This window comes from Pleurodeles waltl, chromosome 4_1, assembly GCF_031143425.1.
Source record: "Pleurodeles waltl isolate 20211129_DDA chromosome 4_1, aPleWal1.hap1.20221129, whole genome shotgun sequence".
Classification (NCBI taxonomy): Eukaryota; Metazoa; Chordata; class Amphibia; order Caudata; family Salamandridae; genus Pleurodeles; species Pleurodeles waltl.
The window spans coordinates 940520163-940542274 of NC_090442.1; positions in this window are offsets into that span (position 1 = coordinate 940520163).

Sequence of the window (22112 nt, forward strand, 5' to 3'; positions counted from 1 at the left end):
CCCAGCAAGGCAGAACAAAGCATTTCCTTTGGGAGGAGGGTGTTACACCCTCTCCCTTTGGAAATAGGTGTAACAGGCTGGAGAGTGGTAGCCTCTCCCAGCCTCTGGAAAAGCTTTGAAGGGCCCATATGGTGCCCTCCTTGCATAAGCCAGTCTACATTGGTTCAGGGACCCCTTGTCCCTGCTCTGTCATGAAAGTGGACAAAGGAAAGGGAAGTGACCACTCCCGTGTCCATCACCACCCTAGGGGTGGTGCCCAGAGCTCATCAAGTGTGTCGCAGACTTCAGCCGTCTTGCTTTGCAAGGTGTGGGGGCACTCTGGAGGCCTCTGAGTGGCCAGTGCCAGCAGGTGAAGTCAGAGATCCCTCCTGATAGGCCCTTACCTGATAAGGTAGCCAATCTCCCTCTCAGGGCTATTTAGGGTCTCTGCTGTGGGTTCTCTTCAGATTCTACTTGCAAGTTTCCAGCAGGAATCCTCTGCAACTACTACTTCATCCTCTGACCTCAGATCAACTGCAGCCTGCTCCAGGAATCTCTGTAACAGAAACAAAGTATCCAGAAGGGATACTTTTCCTCTGCAACTTCAGCTCCAGCCAGTAATTGCAACAGTTTTCAATGTGGGCATGCTCTGAGGACTCCCTGTCTTCAGCCTGCACCAGAAGGACCGAAGAAATCTCCAGTGGGGTGAAGGAGTCACTCCCCTACTCACGCAGGCACCTTCTAAGTCGAAGACCAGTTCTCTTGAACTCCTCTCCTGGTGACAAGCATGCTCCTTGGAACACAGAGGGTGGACCCCATTGACACAGACAGTCCTGCTGTCCCAATTTGGAGGAGGTAAGACCTTGCCTTACCCCAGAACGACAGTACCCAGTGCAAAGCGTCTTCTTCACCTCCTGAGGCCTCTGTAGACTATTTGCAAAATTCCTTTGTGCACAGCCTGGCCCAGGTCCCCAGCACTCTATTCTGTGACGCTAAACTCGCTGAGTTGTTTTCCGGCGGCGTGGGACCTTCCTTTATAGTGTTGCACCAACCGCATTTTGCATCTCCTTTGTCCCCGTGTCCTGGGATTCCCGTGAGTGCTATCTGGTGTCCTGAGGGCTTTTTGAAGAGTTGAGGCCCTCAGGTCCCTCCTGGGTCCAGATAGCGCCTAGTTGATGCAAAACGTGACTTTGCCAGAACCAAGGCTTGCTGGAGGAATCCAGTGCCAAAACTAGCCTACATCCAACTTCATGACGTGAGACATCAAGTGCATCATGCAGGAACATGCTGACATCTTCCTAGGGTGCATTTCTACAGTCTTCATCCAACCAGGGACTCTTCTTTTGCACCCTCTTCTAGGTTGGCAGGGGCTCCTGTCCTTCCTGGAACTCCTTTCAACTTCTGGGCTGGGTCTCCTTCTTTTGCAGGTCTTCAGGTCCAAGAATCCACCATTTATTGTTTGCAGACTTGATTGGTTCTAGCAATAACTCCAACCACGAAGTGTAGTGTGTCCTAAGGAAACTTGCAGTACTTTACTCCTGCTTTTCTGGGCTCTGGGGTGGGGTAATTTAATTACCTTTACTGTATTCTTACTCTCCCAGTGATTTTGCACACACAACACTTGTCTAAGGGGGGATTTGTGATTTGCATTCCACTTTCTTAGTGTATGGTTTGTGTTGCCCCTAGACCTATTTTCTCCCATTGCATTCTATAGTATTTCCTATTGTTTGCACTATCCTATGTCTAATTACTTTCCTTATTTTGGTGTCTAGTGTATATATTGTGTCTAATACTTACCTCCAGAAGGAGTATTGCCTCTCAGATATTTGTTGTACTGCGTCACCCACATAAACTATCTTTATCTTTGGTAACACCAAGTATTGTCTTTACTTGTGTGTAAGTACTGGCTAACTATAAGTGGTATTGCATGAGCTTTGCATGTCTCCTAGTTCAGCCTAAGCTACTCTGCTATAGCTACCTCTGTCAGCCTAAGTTGCTAGAACACTACTGCATTTCACTAATAAAGGATAACTGGACCTGGTGTAAGGTGTAAGTACCCAAGCTACCCACTACAATCCAGGCCAGCCTCCTACATTGGTGGTGCAGCGGTAGGATAAGTACTTGCAATTGCTTTACCACTTTGTTACTAGTGCTTTTCACAAGAAAAGCTTGCTCCAATACTGAGAGCATACATAGTATATACCTAGAAGTAATTTTCTTACTTTCTAAAATGTTATTTAAACTTTGCAAAAGTTTTTACTAAGTTCTGAAAAGTTTTCTTCTTTTCTCTAAAAAGTTAACTCTGTTAGTCCACTAACTTTTTACTCACTTTCCTAAACTTTTTCTCTTTCAATATGTCTTCTGTAGAAGCTACCCCTAGAGTTGTGAAAACAACATATGAGAATCTTAACTTTAAAAGTTTGAGGGGGTCTCTGTACTGAAAGACGTTTAGGATATTGGAAAGAACCCCAATAAGGAGTTCCTCATAAATCCTCTCCTCCAAGATGACAAGAGACTCAGCACTGGTCCAGATCAGACAGAGGAGGGGTGGGGGTTGAGGAGGACTCCAACCAGGCAGGCTCAGAGGAGTACACTGATAATCCTGGGGAGGGTCCTTCCACTGATCTATCTTTTAACAGACCCCTTAGTACAACTGGGAATGGGAAGGGTTCACACACAAGTAGGGCTCCCTTCACACTTAGAGGCCAGGTCACTAGGGAGGCTCCAGTTAGGGATAGATCAGCCTCTGCAAATTCCCATGTTAACACTGTTTCAGTGCTATCAAACACATCTAACCCTGATGACCAGTCCATAGATAGCGAACTCAGAAAGCTGAGGTTAGAGGAGGCCAGACTGAGGCTACAGCAGCAACAGTTGGTCCTAGACAGGGAATGCCTGGCTGTGGAAAAGAAAAAGGCATGATTTGGGGTTAGTTACCCATGGTAGCAGCAGCAGTTTCAGAAATTCAAATGTTAGGGAGCCTCCATTTGACTCTAGAAATATGCATAAAGTTGTCACGATGGTGATGACATATCTAAGTGGTTTGCTGCACTTGAGAGAGCCTGTAAAGTTCAGAGGGTCCCTCATGTGCAGTGGGCTGCTATCCTGTGGCTATCCTTCTCTGGTAAGGGGAGAGACAAACTCTTTATTGTCAGAGAGGATGGTGCAGATAATTGACAAATTCTTAAAAGTGCACTCTTAGATAGTCTTAGCTTAACCACTGAACAATACAGGATTAAGTTCAGAGAGACCAGAAAGGAGTCATCACAGGATTGGATAGACTTTGTAGATTGTTCAGTGAAGGCCCTAGAAGGGTTGGTAAATGGCAGTAAGTTGACTGACTATGAAAGCCTATATAACTTGATTCTGAGAGAACATATCTTGAATAATTGTGTGTCTGATTTGTTGCATCAGTATCTTGTGGACTCAGATCTGACCTCTCCCCAAGAATTGGGAAAGAAGGCAGACAAATGGGTCAAAACAAGGGTGAGCAGAAAAGTTCATACAAGGGGTGACAAAGACATCAAGAAGAAGGATGGTAAGTAACATGACAAGGGTGGGGAAAAAGATAAAAAATCATCAGAGTCTTCATCAGGCCCATAAAAATCCTCTGGGGGTGGTGGGTCTAAATCCTCTTCTCACAATCAGAAAAAAGCCATGGTGTTATCTCTGTAAAGCCAAAGGTCATTGGGCAAGTGACCCCACATGTCCAAAAAGAAACACCAAACCTCCCACCACCACAACCCCAACTGTAACCACTAGTGCCCCTAGCAATAGCAGTGGTGGTGGGAAGAGCACTACTAATAGCCAATCAAAGGGTGTAGCTGGGCTCACCATTGGTAATGTAGTTCGGGTTGGTCTAGTTAGGGAGATCACTGAGGGTGTTTTAGTCTCTGATGGTGGCATTGACCTCGCCACTTTAGTTGCTTGTCCCCTTAATATGGATAAGTACAAGCAGCTGCCCCTGATTAATGGTGTTCAGGTTGAGGCCTACAGGGACACAGGAGCCAGTGTCACAATGGTGCTGGAAAATCTGGTTGCCCCTGAGCAGCACCTAATTGGTCACCAGTACCGAGTGACAGGCGGCCATAGCAAAATTGTTAGCCACCCCATGGCAGTTATGAATCTCAACCGGGGGTGGGATTACTTGTCCGAAGAAGGTTGTGTTAGCCACTGATTTACCTGTAGAATGTCTGTTTGGCAATGATTTGGAGACTTCAGCTTGGGCTGAAGTGGAGTTGGAGGCCCATGCAGCAATGCTGGGCATTCCTGGGCATATCTTTGCTCTTACCAGGGCTCAGGCCAAGAAGCAAAGACGACAGGGAAACTTGGATCCTGGAAAAATGGACTAAGTGCTCCCAAAATCTGGGGTAGGAAGGGCAAACCCTTGCCCACTATCCCTCCCTCCACAGATGATTCCCCTTTTGAGGAAGAGGAATTCTCTCACTGTGCAGAACCTACACCAGAGGAGCTGGAAGCTGATACAGCTGAGCTTTTGGGTGCAGGGGGGCCTGCCAGGGAAGAGCTGAATGTGTTGCGCAGCAAACCTGTCCCACATTGGAGTGTCTCTGACAGCAAGCTGTCAAACAGCAGAATGGGGATGTCACTGACAGCCACAGAGTCTGCTGGGAGAATAATCTCCTCTATACTGAAGCAAGGGACCCTACACCTGGTGCCACCAGGAGACTGGTCATCCCCCTTTAGTACAGGGAATTCCTCCTAACTCTTGCTCATGACATACCCCTGGCTGGGCATTTAGGCCAGAGTAAAACATGGGACAGACTTGTTCCACATTTTTACTGGCGCTAAATGTCAGAAGACACTAAGGAGTTTTGTCGCTCCTGTGTTACCTGCCAAGCCAGTAGCAAGACTGGTGGCACTCCGAAGGCCCCCTTAATCCCACTGCCAGTGGTTGGGGTGCCCTTTGCAAGAGTAGGGGTTGATATTGTTGGCCCCCTTAACCCTCCAACAGCTTCTGGTAATAGATTCATCCTTGTGGTGGTGGACCATGCCACAAGGTATCCAGAAGCTTTCCCCTTAAGGACCACTACAGCACCTGCAGTGGCAAAAGCCTTCCTGGGAATCTTTTCCAGGGTTGGTTTCCATAAGGAAGTGGTATCAGACAGAGGTAGTAACTTCATGTCTGCATACCTCAAAGCAATGTGGAAGGAGTGTGGTGTTACCTACAAGTTCACCATCCCTTATCTTCCACAAACTAATGGATTGGTTGAGAGGTTTAATAAAATGCTCAAAGGCCTGATCATGGGACTCTCTGAAAAACTCAGAAGGAGATGGGATGTTCTCTTGCCATGCCTCCTTTTCACCTACAGAGAGGTACCGCAAAAAGGAGAGGACTACAGCCCCTTTGAACTCCTATTTGGTCACCCTGTTAGGGGTCCCCTGACTCTTATTAAGGAGGGTTGAGAACTACCTTTAAAACCTCCAAAGCAAGACATTGTGGACTATGTACTTGGCCTAAGATCTAGAATGACTGAGTACATGAAAAAGGCCACTAAAAACCTTCAGGCCAGCCAACAGCTCCAAAAGGGATGGCATGGCCAGAAGGCTGTCCTGACAGAGTACCACCCAGGACAGAAGGTGTGGGTATTGGAGTCTGTGGCCCCAAGAGCACTCCAGGACAAATGGAGTGGACCCCATCTCATTGTAGAAAGGAAAGGTGAGATCTCCTATCTGGTGAACCTGGGCACTGGCAGAAGCCCCCTTAGGGTACTTCATGTCAACCGCCTGACACCTTACTATGACAGGGCTGATTTAAATCTGCTCATGGCTACAGATGAGGGGCAGGAGGAAGAGAATGACCCTCTCCCTGACCTCTTCTCCAACACTGAAGCTGATGGCTTAGTGGAAGGAGTGGTTCTTGCAGACTGCCTTACTGCTGAGCAGAAGGAAGAGTGTAAAAATCTCCTAGGACAGTTTTCTGAATTCTTCTCACTCACACCTTTAACAACTACTTGCGCAAACATACAATTGACACTGGAGACAGTTTATCTGTCAGAAGTAAAATTCACAGGCAACCTGACCATGTCAGAGATTGCATAAACACAGAAGTTCAGAAAATGTTGGATCTGGGAGTTATTGAGCATTCTGATAGCCCCTGGGCCAGCCCAGTAGTGCTTGTGCCCAAACCGCATAGCAAAGATGGAAAGAGAGAAATGAGGTTTTGTGTGGACTATAGGGGTCTTAACACTGTAACCAAAACTGCTGCTCACCTTATACCCAGGACAGATGAGCTAATAGATACACTAGCATCTGCCAAGTATCTGAGCATCTTTGATTTGACTGCAGGGTATTGGCAGATCAAATTGTCAGAGGATGCTAAAGCAAAAACAGTTGTTTCTACCATAGGAGGGCATTATCAATTCACTATTATGCCCTTTGGTTTGAAAAATGCACCTGCCACTTTTCAGAGGTTGGTGAATACAGTCCACCAAGGTTTTGAAGCTTTCAGTGCAGCATACTTAGATGATATTGCTGTATTTAGCTCCACTTGGAATGACCACCTGGTCCACCTCTGGAAAGTTATGGAGGCCCTGCAAAAGGCAGGCCTTACTATCAAGGCTTCAAAGTGCCAGATAGGGCAGGGGAAAGTGGTTTATCTGGACCACCTGGTAGGTGGAGTACAGATTGAACCACTACAGGGGAAGATTCAGACCATTATGGACTGAGCTCCCTGTACTACACAGACAAAGGTTAGAGCCTTCATAGGTCTCACTGGGTATTACAGGAGGTTCATTAAGAACTATGGCTCTATTGTTGCCCCTCTTAATGACTTCACCAGTAAGAAAATGCCTACAAAGGTACTGTGGACAGCTCACTGTAAGAAAGCTTTTGAGGAGCTAAAGCAGGCAATGTTCTCTGCACCTGTCTTGAAGAGCCCAAACTATTCCAAAAATTCATTGTCCAGACAGATGCTTCTGAAATAGGTTTAGGGGCTTTACTATCACAACTTAACTCAGAGGGCCAGGATCAACCTGTTGCTTTCATTAGCAGGAAGTTGACTCCTATAGAAAAGCGTTGGTCTGCCAGAGAGGGAGGCCTTTGCTGTGGTCTGGTCCTTGAAGAAGGTGAGACCCTATTTGTTTGGGACTCACTTCAATGTTCAAACAGACCATAAACCTCTATTATGGCTTAAACAAATGAAAGGTGAAAACTCTAAATTGTTGAGGTGGTCCATTTCCCAACAGGGTGTGGACGTTACAGTGGAACATAGACCTGGTAGTACCCACTCCAATGCAGATGGGCTCTCCAGATATTTCCACTTAGACAATGAATACATATATGGGCAAGGTTAGACTTATTGTCCCTCTTTTATTTTAGGGGGGGTTGTGTAGGAAAGTCCCATCTTTCTTGGCATGTTACGCCCAATTGTACCTGTATGTCAGTATGTTTTTGCCTGTCTCACTGGGATCCTGCTGGTCAGGACCCCAGTGCTCATAGTTTATGGCCTAATGTGTGCGTTGTGTATAGTGTTTGACTGTGTCACTGAGACTCTGCTTATCAGAACCTCAGTGCTTTTGCTCTCTGTGCTTTTAAATTTGTCACTATAGACTTAATTTTTCAATTTCAATTGTCACACTGAACTCCCCTTGTAAGTCCCTAGTATATGGTACCTAGGTACCCAGGGCATTGGGGTTCCAGGAGATCCTTATGGGCTGCAACATATCTTTTACCACCCATAAGGAGCTCAGACAAACCCTTCCACAGGCCTGCCATTGCAGCCTGCGTGAAATAGCGCACACACTATTTTACAACCATTTTCACTGCACTTAAGTAACTTACAAGTCACCTATATGTCTAACCTTCATTTGCTGAAGGTTAGGTGCAAAGTTACTAAGGCCCATATTTATACTTTTTGATGTAAACCTGCGCCGGTGCTGGTTTGCGTAAAAAAAATTAACGTCGGCTAACGCCATTCCAACGCACCAGGCGGACGCCTTATTAATGGATTGACGTTAGCTGGCGCTGCGGGTTGGTCAGAGTAAAAAAAAAAGACTTTAACCAGGCAGTGCCGGCGTAGGGAAAAATGGGGATTGTGTGTCAAATAAAGTCAGGTTAGAGTAAAAAATCATGGCTCTAACTGGACTTGCGCCATTTTCTGACACACAACCCCATTGAAATGACTCCTGTCTTTGCTAAGACAGGAGTCATGCCCCCCTGCCCAATGGCCATGCCCAGGGCATGTTGGGGGCCCCAAGTTAGGCCCCAGTATACCACGGAAAAAAAAAAAAAAATACTTACCCCAACTAACCTCTACTTACCTGGGATGGGTCCCCCCCCATCCATGGGTGTCCTCCAGGGGTGGGTGGGGGTGTCCCTGGGGCCAGGGAAGGGCACCTGTAGACTGCTTCCATGGTCAAAGACCATCGAAATGAGCCCACAGGTCGCTTAACGCCTTTTGGAAATAGGTATTACAGGCTGGGGAGGGGCAGCCTCCCCAGTCTCTGGAAATGCTTTGAAGGGCACAGATGATGCCCTCCTTGCATAAGCCAGTCTACACCGGTTCAGGGACCCCTTGTCCCTGCTCTGGCTCGAAAGTGGACAAAGGAAAGGGGAGTGACCACTCCCCTGTCCATCACCACCCTAGGGGTGGTGCCCAGAGCTCCTCCAGTGTGTCCCAGACTTCAGCCATGTTGCTTTGCAAGGTGTGGGGGTACTCTGGAGGCATCTGAGTGGCCAGTGCCAGCAGGTGAAGTCAGAGACCCCTCCTGATAGGTCCTGACCTGATAAGATAGCCAATCCCCCTCTCTGAGCTAGTTAGGGTCTCTCCTGTGGGTTCTCTTCAGATTCTACTTGCAAGTTTCCAGCAGGATTCATCTGCAACTACTACTTCTTCCTCTGACATCGGATCAACCGCAGCCTGCTCCAGGAACCGCTGTAACAGCAACAAAGTATCCAGAACGGATACTTTTCCTCTGCAACTTCATCTCCAGACAGCAACTGCAAAAGTTTCCATGGTGTGCATGATCTGAGGACTCCCTGTCTTCACCCTGCACCAGAAGGACCAAAGAAATCTCCTTTGGGGTGACGGAGTCACTCCCCTGCTCATGCAGGCACCTTCTAAGTCGACAACTGGTTCTCTTGGACTCCTCTCCTGGTGACGAGTGTGCTCCTTGGAACACAGAGGGTGAGCCCCATTGACACAGACTGTCCTGAGATCCTGCTGTCCCAATTTGGAGGAGGTAAGACCTTGCCTTGCCCCAGAACGACAGTACCTCTTTGTACAGCATCTTCTTCACCTCCTGAGGCCTCTGTGCACCATTTGCAAAATTTCTTCATGCACAGCCTGGCCCAGGTCCTTAGCACTCCATCCTGTGACGCTCAACTCACTGAGTTGTTCTCCGGCGGCGTGGGACCTTCCTTTGTAGTGCTGCACCAACTGCACTTTGCACCTCCTTTATCACGTGTCCTGGGACACCCGTGGGTGCTATCTGGTACTCAGAGGGCTCTCTGAAGTGCTGAGAGCCCCCTCTTCTTCCTCACACAGGGTTGAGGCCCCCAGGTCCCGATAGTGCCTAGTTGACGCAAAACCTGACCTTGCCGGAACCAAGTCTCTGTTGGAGGAATCCAGCACCAAAACCTGCATGCATCCATCTTTACGACGTGGGACATCCTTTGCATCATGCAGGAACCCACTGGCGTCTTCCTATGGTACATTTCTACAGTCTTTGTCCAACTGGGGACTTTTCTTTTGCACCGTCTTCTGGGTTGGCAGGGGCTCCTGTCCTTCCTGAAACTTCTTATGACTTCTGGACTTGGTCTCCTTCCTTTGCAGGTGTTCAGGTCCAGGAATCCACCATTTGTTGTTTGCAGACTTGATTGGTTCTTGCAATAATTCCAATCATGAGGTGTAGTGTGTCCTAAGGAAACCTGCAGCACTTTACTCCTGCTTTTCTGGGCTCTGGGGCGGGGCAATTTGCCTACCCTCACTGTATTCTTACTCTCCCGACGATTCTGCACACACTACACTTGTCTAGGGGGGAATTTGTGATTCGCATTCCACTTTTCTTAGTATATGGTTTGTGTGGCCCCTAGGCCTATTTTCTCCCATTGCATTCTATAGAATTTCCTTTTATTTGCACTATCCTATGTCTAATTACTTACCTTATTTTGGTGTCTAATGTATGTATTGTATATAGAAGTGGTATTGCCTCTAAGATATTTTTGGTACTATGTCACCCAAATAAACTACCTTTATTTTTGGTAACACTGAGTATTGTCTTTACTTGTGTATAAGTACTGTGTAACTATAAGTGGTATTGCATGAGCTTTTCATGTCTCCTAGATCAGCCTAAGCTGCTATGCTATAGCTACCTCTTTCCGCCTAAGCTGCTAGAACACCACTACATTTCATTAATAAGGGATAACTGGACCTGGTGTAAGGTGTAAGTACCCAAGGTACTCACTACAAACCTGGTCAGCCTCCTACAACCTGCATTTGGCCTGATGATGTTAAAGGCATGAACAGGGGTGTGCGGCAAGGAAGTTGACACTGTTTCTCTAAATATAGTAAATGAGGTATCAACCTCATCACTTTTTGTTTCCAGGAACATGGGAAAATTCTGAAATCCACTCTGCCATCAGAGGTACAATAATACATCTACCTGTCATTAAATTGGTGGGTGCCATGGGTGTGGTAATGATGTTTTTGGCAGTGATGGTATTGATGATCATGCTAGTTTTACTGGCTGTAATGACAGTTGTTGAAGCACTACTCTTGCTGTTGGTGCCAGTGGCAGCAGCCTCTGACATGGGTATGTGCTTGTAACATTGTTTGTGCTGCTTCTTGACAATGTGCCTTGGCTGGAATATGCCTGGTTGTGAGTTGAAGGCTTTATGTATAAAGAGATGTGGCTTTTGTGTGTTGGAACATGTGGGTATGTATGGACTGCGGAAATGTAAGTATTGGCAAATACATTAGATTTGGCTTTGGCTTCCAGCCTTTTGGCTTCGGCAATTCTTGTTCTGTTGTGTTCTGTTTTTTCAAAGTATTATTGCTGGGGAAGCTCACAGGTACTCATTAAATAAAAAAAGGTTGAAGGCAAAAACATTTTTTGGGGTCTCAGAAAAGCCTACATTACCAGAGTAGTCCCTGACACTGAAGAGGACCACTATGTACGAGGACAAGCTCCTTATGGAAGGTCAGCATTCTGTAACTTACAGTGAAGTTAGCCTATGGTGGGAGGGTGCTGACCCACTGCCCCGTGATGCATGGCGGAGTGGGTGGATTAAAATGTGAAAGACACAGATACTTTGACTAATGGAAAAAGTATGGCTGAAAACCTCTATATCTAACTATGTCAGTTAACTATGTTATCTAGACAGTTTCAGTAAAATCAAAAGGTCTTACCTAACACCAGAAAGCAAAAAAATTCAGTCAGCTAGACAGCCGGAACAGGGACCTGACTGGAGTAATCAGCACAGCATTAATTAGTAATATAATAGTTATATGTCTATATAAGCACAGCATCAAAAGCACTGAAGGCAAACTAGGAGCTCACTTATAAATGCACTACACAATGGGCCATATTTACAAGGCCCATGGCACAGGGCGGTGTAGCAAGTGCCTTGCTGCACTTGCCTGTGCCACTGGGAAAGGGCAGAAATGCGCTGTATCTACAAGATACAGCACATTTATGTCCTCTACCCCTGCGCTGATGCTCAAATTGCACCAAGTTATTTTGTTTTAAACAGTAAATAATGTTTCATGGGACCATAAAGAGGTAAAAGGGCACCAGTTCTCCTATTTGATTGTTTGACTCAATAACATCCAACAAAGGCTCAGTAGATTGTATAACTGCATTAGAATGTTTTAGGAGGAGAGAGGGATATTCACATTCACGGGTCAGCAAGCTGAGGATCATTCAGAAGAAAGCTGTAAACATCTTTTTTTTTCTTTGTGAAGGCTGAAAGAAGGCACACACAACTCCAGATAGATGGGCTTATCGCCATGGCTGGACACTCCATAGCTGCTGAGAGTGGAGATGGAAAATCGAGAGGTCCGCTGGAGTGAGAGGCTCCTTCAAGTCCTGTGATTGCTCAGATTTGCTGGCTGTTGGAATTTTAGAAATTAAATGGCTGCCATTACTGTTAAATGTGAAAAACTAGAGCTTTTGTGGAAATGAAATAAAAAGCTTGGCATGCTGTTCCCCTAGATTTAGAGAGGAGGTGTCTAAGAAAGGCGTCTGCAACAAGTAGCTCTTGAGCTACTCAGAGCTCTCCAGCTACTTGTACAGAGCTCTCCACTGTGCAATCCAGACTACTAACGTAGACACTTTTACTTAGCTGAATTAAAATATTTATTCCACAATTGGGAAACGTATTAGTGCTGAAATTGTGTTTATCTTCAAAACTCACATGTTGATGTTTGCAGAAAAAAGGCTGATCTTCCTAAATTTGTTTAACGCTCATATTTCAGTGGTAAAATCATTTAAGGTATGGGAAACCTATTGCTAAAATAATTATATTGGTAGCAGGAGCATTGCAGTAATGGCTGTTATGTATTACCCATATAGAGACATTCTCAATTTTCAAGGTTTATTTTACATTATTGCTGGCAACCCTGCCTGATGCACAGAGGCACTCGCTGCTAGTAATCATGAATAGGTTGGCCAGTAATGTGATTTCGTCTGACGTGGTTAATATTACAACACTAATGATAGTAGTTTAGGAGGCTTTTCATGGAACTTAAGTAGCACTTATTACAAAAAAGGTTGGAGACCATGGTCTAAGGGATAACTATTGTGATAAAAAGAAATATATGTTGTTTTTAACACATTTTACCATCTCACAGAACTCTTGCAGGAGCGTAAACAGCAAAAAGTAGTATGTGAGTTCTTAATACGCTGTACCTGTAAAAATGCATATTGTGGCACTTGTTATTTGGAGGAAGTATGTGAGAGATAAGTACTATGAAGAGTAGAAAGTGAATTCTTATTTCAAATATATTTTACAATCTCATGGGACTCTGGCATGGGATCATGAAAAGTAGGAAGGAGGAGGTAATCTATGAATAGACTCTGGTAGGCACACTCATTATTGTAGGAAGAAGTCTTACTGGAGATTATGTTTATCAGAGTCTACTATTTACGCCCATTGGCTTGGTAAGAGCTGTGAGTAGAGTTAATGCTCTTCCCACACCCTACTATGCACATCCATCATCAAACTGAGAAGTAGCATAAAGGACAGTCCCTGGACAGAGCATATTGTGCACACCCGTCATCTGAGCAAAAGGTCTCAGCAGAGAGACCAGTCTCTCTCCACACATCCTACTATGCACACCTCTAATATAAGAGAGAGGTCTGAAAGGAGAGGACAGTCCATCCACATACCCTACTATGCAATACCATAATCTGAGAGATAGGTCTGATAGGAGAGGCCTGTCCATCTACAAACTCTATTATGTACACCCATCATCTGAGAGAAAGGTCTGAAAGGAGAGGCCAGTACATCCACACATCCTACTATGCACACCCGTCATCTGAGAGAGAAGTGTAATAGGAGAGGCCAGTCCATCCACTCACTCTACTACACATACCCCTTATCTGAGTGACAGATGTGTATAAGGAGGGGCTAGTCTATCCGCAAACCCTATTAAGCACACCCCTCATCTGAAAGAGAGATCTGACAGGAGAAGACAGTTCCTCCCTACACCTTACTATGCACAGCCCTCATCTGAGAGAAAGGTCTTATAGGAAAGGCCAGTCTCTCTCCACTTACTACTATGATCACCCACCATCTGACAGAGAGGTTTGAAAGGAGAGGGCAGTCCATGCACACACCCTACTATGCACAACTGTCATCTGAGAGAAAGGTCTGGAAGGAAAGGCCTGTCACTCCCCACACAGTACTATTCACACCTGTCATCTGATAGAGAGGTGTGAAAGGAAAACCCAGTCCATCCACATACCCTATTATGCACACCCTTCATCCGAGAGAGAGTTCCGATAGGAGAGGCCTGTCACACAGACTACTATGCACACCGTTCCTCTGAAAGAGAGATCTGACAGGAGAGACTGGTCCCTCCACTGTCACCACTATGCACACCTGTCATCTGAGAGAGAGGTCCAAAAGAATAGACCAGTCCATGAAGACACCTTGCTACACACACCCATCATCTGAGATACAAGTCTAATAGGAGAGGCCAGTACCTCCCCACTCACTACTCTACATAGCTGTCATATGAGTGAGAGGTGTGATAAGAGAGGCAGGTCTATGAACATAACCTACTATGCATACTCATCATCTGAGAAAGAGGTTTGAAAGAAAGGCCAGTCCATGCACATACTCTACTACACAAACCGGTCACCTGAGAGAAAAGGCTGAAAGGAGCGGCCTGTCATTCCCCACACACTACTATTCACATCCATCATCTGAGAGATAGGTTTGATACAAGAGGCCAGTCCACCTGCACTCACTGCAATGCACAACCATCATCTTACATAGAGATCTGAAAGGAGAGGCCAATCCATGCACACACCCTACTGCACAGACCTGTCATCTTAGAGAGAGGTCTGAAAGGAGAGGCCAGCACATTCACGCAATCTACTACATACACCCATCGTCTGACAGAGAGGTCTGAAAGGAGGGGCCAATTCATGCACAAGTCCTACTACACATGCCTGTCATGTGTGAGAGAGGTCTGAAAGAGAGTCTTGTTACCAACCGCACAATACTATGCACAGCCATCATCTGAGAGAGCGCTCTGAAATGAAAGGCAATTCCATCTGGACACCCTACTACACACACATGTCATCTGAGAGAGTGGTGTGAAAGGAGAGGCCAATTATCCTCACACCCTTCTATGCACATTTGTCATCTCAGAGAGAGGTCTGATAAGAGAGGCCAGTCCATCTACACACCCTACTACACACATTGTCTTTGAGAGAGAGGTCTGAAGGAGAGGCCAGTCTAGCCACATACTATAATGTACATGCATCATCTGAGAGAGAGGTCCGAAAGGAGAGGGCTGCCCATCCAGATACCCTTTTATACACACCCTTCATCTGACAGAGAGGTGTGAAAGGAGAGGCCAGTTTATCCACACACCCTAATATGCACACCTGTCATCTGAGAGAGAGATCTGATAGGAGAGACAGTTCCTCCTCACACACTAGTATTGTTATCCTTGGCATAGTCTCCCCTGTCTTTTTGCCTCTACTTCCTCTGATTTTGACTGTGTGCTGGACACTGTTTTTGCTGTTTTTGGTACTCTGAGTACTTTACCGCTGCTGACCAGTGCCAAAGTGCAAGTGATCTCTGTATAAACTGTATACATATTCCATGATTGGCATATTTGACTTTCTAGCATGTCCCTAGTAAAGTGCACTAGAGGTACCCAGGGCCTGTGAATCAAATGCTACTGGTGGGGCTGCACCATTGATTGTGCCCCCCAAATGAGTATCCCTGTAAACATGGCTTAGACCGGTCACTGCAGTGTCTGTGTGTACAGTTTTAAACTGCCAATTCGACCTGGCAAGTGTACCCACTTGCCAGACCAAAACCATCACTTTTTGTACATGTAAGGCACCCCTATGGTAGGCACTAGGTAGCCCCATGGGCAGGGTACAGTGTATGTTAAAAGTAGGACATGTACTAATGTGAAATACTGCAAATTCGGTTTTCACTGTTGCAAGGCCTATCTCCCTCGTAGGTTAACATGGGGACTGCAAAAAATATTTTTAAGTGCAGTTTCCCATTGGGAGCAGATAGAGATGTGGAGTTTGGGTTCTCTCTACTCACAATTTAAAAATACAAATTTTGGTAAAGTTGGTTTTTAGATTGTCAGTTTGAAAATGCCACTTTTAGAAAGAGGGCATATTCTTGCTTAAACCATTCTGTGCCTCTGCCTGCTTGTGTATACCACGTCTGGGTCAGATTGACAGTTTGGCCGTTGTGAATTCCATCTAGACAGTGACACAAAGGGAGCTGGGGTGTAGCCTGCATATCCTGATGATTCTCCAGGGTTAGAGTAGGAGAGAGAAGCTGACACTTACACCTGAATGAGTTGTGCATGTTCTCACACAATACAGTCTCCAATCCACTGTTGTGTGTCTGGGGCCTGGCCTGGGCGAGGCAGGACCTTGTCACCAACAGAGACTTTCATATAAAGTTTGCCTACTTCAAAGGCAGAAAGGAGTATAAGTAGTGGGTCCAAAACCTCAGATTTTTAGAATACTTCTGGAACCAAGAGGAACCTCCGCCAAGGAGAAGATCGGAAGTACTGGAGGAGGCGTACTGCCCCTTTGCTGCATGTGCTTTGCTGGGTTGGCCTGCAGTTGCTACATTTGCCTTACAGGGAACAAAGACTGGACTTTGCTGTGTATCCTGCTTGTAAAGTTTCTCCAAGGGCTTGCCTGAGCTTGCCCCCTGTTCTGAAACCTCAGGGCCATCATAGACTTCCTCTGCCAGCACATGGACTCTCTCCTTAGACTCCTACCCTGCCAAGTGGTGCCTAATCCAGTCCCTGGGCACTTGAAAGGAGAAGCTGTTGAAAAACCAAGAAGAACCAACTGCACCCACTTCGGACGACTCTGGACTGACGCCACTGCCAGATCCCGTGATGCCGCCTCCAACTGAAGCTATGGTCCCTACTGGAGTGCGACGATCCCACAAGCCCAACGTCACCGCAGCCTCACCAAAGTCCATGACTCCTTGAGTTCCAAAGTGCTGTGAACACCTGACTCGCCATGGCACCTGCAGCCTTGTGGTATGAGTGCGACTCCGTGAGGTCGCTACACGACATCGTGAAAGCCGGATATCGACCGCGCCGAAAGTGCAAAGATCCATCGCTTTGCACCGAGGCCGCCTTACATCCACAGTTCTGCAGCAAGGACCTGACGCCTCGCACGACATCTCCGCTCCTTTTCTCCATAGTGCCAGAGCCGATGCTGCATGTAATAAAAAGATTTAAAGTTACTACTGATTTGTTTAAGTAATTGTTGTTAAAGATTTAACTATTATCATAGTATTGCAATGTTGACTAAAACTGGCGGTTCCCCCTTCAGAGACTGCAGAAGTGCACCTGCATGTATATATCGTTCCCGTACTGTGCAAATCATTTATGCTACAGAGACCTGTTAATGGAAAATGCAATTATTTCAATATCCATCTATAGTGAGTTGTCATGCAAAAATGAGGTCCCAGTAGAGAGATCACTCCTTCTCAACACTGTAGTATAGAGATCTGTCTTACAAGAGAGATGTTTTGGCACAGAGGCCAGAGCATTCTCTTACTCTACTACACACTGCTATCAGCTGGTAGAGATGTGACAATGGAGAGGGCAGTTCTTTTGCATGCTACTCTAAATGCCTGTGACTTTGGAGAGGCATTTCTGCGGACAGGTCTGTCACTGTGTACTCCCGACTACACATGCCTGTCCTAATACAGAGGTGTTTGAGGGAGAGACATTGACTAAGCACACCAGTTAACCAAGAGGCAGCCCTCAGCAGAGAGGATGCTCCATTTCTGTACTGTACTATGCACATTCATCACCATGAAGAGAGGTAGGAGCAGAGACAGCAGTCTCTACCCACAGCCTACTTTGCACAAATGTTACTATGGGGAGAGGTCTGAGCTGACACGGCAGATTGTCTCCATACCCTGGTCTCTGTACTTGCTATTCAAAACATGATTCCCAGCATTGAGGCCAGTAATTATTATACTGGTTATCCAATAGAGAGGTCTCACATGCGAAGTGAGTATCTTCCCCACCGTACTATGCATATTGCTAAGTCTGGGAAAAGGTGTGAGTGGAGAGGCAGTGCCACTTTACACCCTACTCTAGACACTGTTTACCTTCATGCAAGGTCTCAGTGGAGAGGCCAGTCTTTCTCAATATTCTCCTATACACAGTTGTTATACTGTGGAGAGGTATCTTTTAGATCCCTGTGCCTCTTTACACCCTACTATGCACTGTTGTCATACTGTGAAAAGGTATCATTGGAGAGGTCACTTTCTCCCCACACCCTGCGAATGGGGACTATAATGCATAAGTGAACTAATTAAGGAAAGTATAAATTCTTCCCCTCAAAAAAAGTGCGATCTTGCAAGGCTCTTGCGAGACCAGAAAAAGTGTGGGGGGGCAGAGAAAATATTTCTTAAGCAAGGTTTCAGTGTAGAGGCTTGTGTGTTTGCTCAATCTAATAAACATACCCTATGATGTAGAGCTATTATGCATTAAATTTAGGTTAAATGTTTGAGCTCACAAAACCCTCGTGAGAGCTGGACAAATATATATGAGTGGAGGCAGGCATTAGAAACAATCAGAAGATTTTGGAATATGGTGGCCCAGACAAGAGTCTTTGGCACTCATTTCAACCTTGGCGGTCGGGCGAGGCCAACCACCAAGGCTGAACCACCAGTCGGCCGCCCATGCGGCCGGAAACCCGCTGGCTGCATTTGGACATCCCTGCTAGCCCAACGGGGATGTCGGCCGTAACATTGCAGCCAGCTCCTAATGGAGCCGGTGGCAATGAGGCGATGCGGCGGGTGCAGCAGCACCCGTCGCGCTTTTCACTGTCTGCAAGTGCATGGGCAGTGTAGGGGCCCCCAGGGGCCCCACGACTCCCCTTACCGCCAGCCTTTCCATGGCGGTGTCTACCGCCATGGACAGTCCGGCGGGAAGGGGAGTCAAAATCCCCAGGGCAGCGCTGAAAGCAACAGTAATGTGCCCCCATGGGGAGCGACCCTTGCCCAAGGGGCTTCCCCTCAAACAAAACACACACATACACACACCAATCCCTGGTGCCTCAGTGGTATCTACCCCGTCGGGAGCAGATCGGCCTAATAGAAATAGGCCGATCTGCCGCCAAGGAGGGCAGAAATGGCCTAAAATACATTTGCCCCCCAGGAGAGCGACTCTTGCCTAAGAGGGTCACTCCCCATCTATAAAATAAAACCCCCAAAAAAATAATCCCTGGTGCCTAGTGGTTTCTGCCTTCCTTGGGGGCAGATCAGCATAATTAAATAGGCAGATCTGCTCCCAAGGGGGGGCATAAATGGCCAACAGTAATGTGCCCCCATGAGGAGTGACCCTTGCCCAAGGGGCTGCCCCCACAAACAAAACACACACACACACCAATCCCTGGTGCCTAAGTGGTTTCTGCCCCGACCCTAGGGGAAGCTCGGCCTAATAGAAATAGGCCGATCTGCCCCCAAAGGGGGTAGAAAAGTCCTGAAATAAATGTGTCCCCCAGGGGAGAGACCCTTGCCTAAGGGTTCACTCCCCATCTCTAAAAAAATTAAAAACATCCCTGGTGCCTAGTGGTTTCTGCCCCCCTGGGGGCAGATTGCCCTAATTAAAATAGACTGATCTGCCCCCAAGGGGGGCTGAAATGGCCTAAATTTGCCCCCTCAGGGGAGCAACCCTGGCCTAAGGGGTCGCTCCCCTTGCATGAAATTGGTACAAAAAAAATGAAAAACATTATCCCTGGTGCCTATTGGCTTCTGCCAGGGGGGTCAGAAAAGACCTAATTAAAAATTGCCCACAGGGGAGCGACCCTCACCAAAGGGGCCCCTCCCCGTATACATAAACACAAACAAAGCAAAAATACCTTGTGTCTAATGGGCATTTCTGCAGCCCGATCGCTTTACTATTGGGCTGCAGAAATGCTCAGAGAGACATGAAAGGAAAAGAAAAGCCTTTTCTTTCCTTTCATGCCTCTCTGCCTGCCCCACCCCCAATTGGAAGAGAATTACTTTTTTTTCTCTTCCGATCACACTGAAAGCTGAGCTGAGCACTTCCCCCATGCTCCAGTGTCAGGACGTAATGGTTACATCCTCAGCACAGGAGCACTGTGCAGCAGGACGTAATCATTACATCCGCGGCACACAAGCGGTTAAAAAAGCCTTTTTATTTTTCTGATTTTATGTTTTGATGTATTGTTTTAATCTGAAGCAGAAAAGACATATACATTTAACAACCTCTAATTAATTAAAATGAGGTGCCAGATTTACAAAAAGGTAAGGCTTTGTCTATAGAATGTGACAGTCCTTTAGATGGGAATGCAAAGTAATCAGTTTGCCGAAACTGGTATATTGGATGCATCCAGTGAAGGACATTGCTATGTACAAGAGGGCAGATTTATCATTATTTCCATCAGCACAGCAAGCCACCTTGCTGCTCTGCATGAAAAGGAAAAGGCAGGAGTGTGCCACATTTAACATGATATGGCAAATTTCTGTCCTTTCCTTACACTGGCTTCCAATGTGCTGCTTGCGCCAATGCAGGCACCCTTGAACAATGTTGCAAGGGTGCCTGTGATGCAGGCAGGATTGGTTTTATGCAGGATGGAGGCTTTTTCCTCTTTTCAAGAGTGCTGCAGATTTAACACACTTAGAAACAGGAAACAACAAGGAGAAATAAAGATATTTCTCTTAGTTGCGCCTTCCCTCCATAGCATTTCGATGCATTCCTACATTTACCAGTGTTGATAAATGTGGGAATGCACCAAAATCCATAGGTGGATGCATGGGAAGATCCACTGTACATTCATGGAATTCATTCCTGGGGCAGAGGAAAGCAAGGCAGCGATTAGCGCTACCTTTTGTATCTCTAGATTTATCAAGCCAATCAGGGCCACAGAAGGTGGCCTTGCATGGCTTGATATTTCTGACTTAGGTATTGCCGGGCCTTTGATTGAAGGGCAGGAGCCCTTTAAATTACTTTCGCGCTCCCGCCGTCGCGGGAAGCGCGTTGCTGCTGGGACCTTGCTGGCCTTTGATTGAAGGGCAGGAGCCCTTTAAATTACTTTCGCGCTCCCGCCGTCGCGGGAAGCGCGTTGCTGCTGGGACCTTGCCGGGCCTTTGATTGAAGGGCAGGAGCCCTTTAAATTACTTTCGCGCTCCCGCCGTCGCGGGAAGCGTGTTGCTGCTGGGACCTTGCCGGGCCTTTGATTGAAGGGCAGGAGCCCTTTAAATTACTTTCGCGCTCCCGCTGTGCGGGACACGCGCGGGCGGCGCCCGGGCAAAGCCCGGGCCAAGGGCGGGCCCGTCCTTCGCCCGTCATCAACCGGAAGAGGCCGGGCTGGGCCCCCCCCCTAACGTCTACTCCTTCCGCCTGTGGTAATTCCATCTGGGTGCTGTGTCAGATACTGTGTGAGTCTGTTATTAAATATGGGGAAAAGAAAGACTAATGTTCAGAAGGGGGAAGCCGGGTCCAGCTCCCTTCAGTCCTCCATTACTAGTTATTTATCTTCTGTGATGGGGGCCATTTAATCTGAACTTGAACATGTAGAAGAAAGGATTGGGGCTGTTCAAAGTACTGTTCAACACCCCCCCTTGGAACCTATCGTTCACATTTCCACTTTTCCAAGAACTGGTCCTTTATCACTGATTTCGCCTCTGAATACCAGTCAGTTGGGCGGCGATATACTCCTCACTACCGACCGAATCAATTCTTCTCCCCTTTTAGCTACTCCTCCTCTTGAAAGCTCTTGCTCTCAGGCCGATTCTCCTCCTTTGAAGAAGAGGAGAGCCGGGAAAAAGCCCCAAAACACAAAAAAGGTCCTGGGCTCCAAAAATAAACTACCTACCTTCCCGGCCCAAAGTGACCAACCCCCAATCTCCCTGGTCTCCTTCCCCGAATGCCCTCTGAGTAAGGATGCTCCTGAAGATTGTTCTAGTTTTATTGACCAGACACTGAAATCCTTTTGCGCAACTCTAGAGGCAAAAATTACCACTCTGATCGCTAGGAAGCTTGATTGCTTTTGTAATGACGTGACCAGGTTTTTATCTAGTTTTTTAAAAGCAGGTCCTTTATGTACGGGAATACATCATAGCCCTGAACCAGCCCATCAATCCACTCCTCCCTCTACTTTGGTACCCCAAGGTGTAAGTAATTCTTCGCTTGATCCACAAGCCGTCTCTGGTCAAGGAACTCATGTTGACAACCCTGTATTAGGGCCGACAAGGGAAGTTTATTCCTCTAGGACACATGACAAAGGTCCAAATAAACTTACTAACCATGCAGACTTTTTACATTTACCACCTGCCTGCAATCCGTACGTTCTGGTTCTCTCAAATGTTCCTCCTCTGAAGTCCTCCAAACAAGAAGATACCCACTCCCTAATTAGAAAAGCTGGTCACTGGTTGAACTCCAATTTCAAACCTAATTG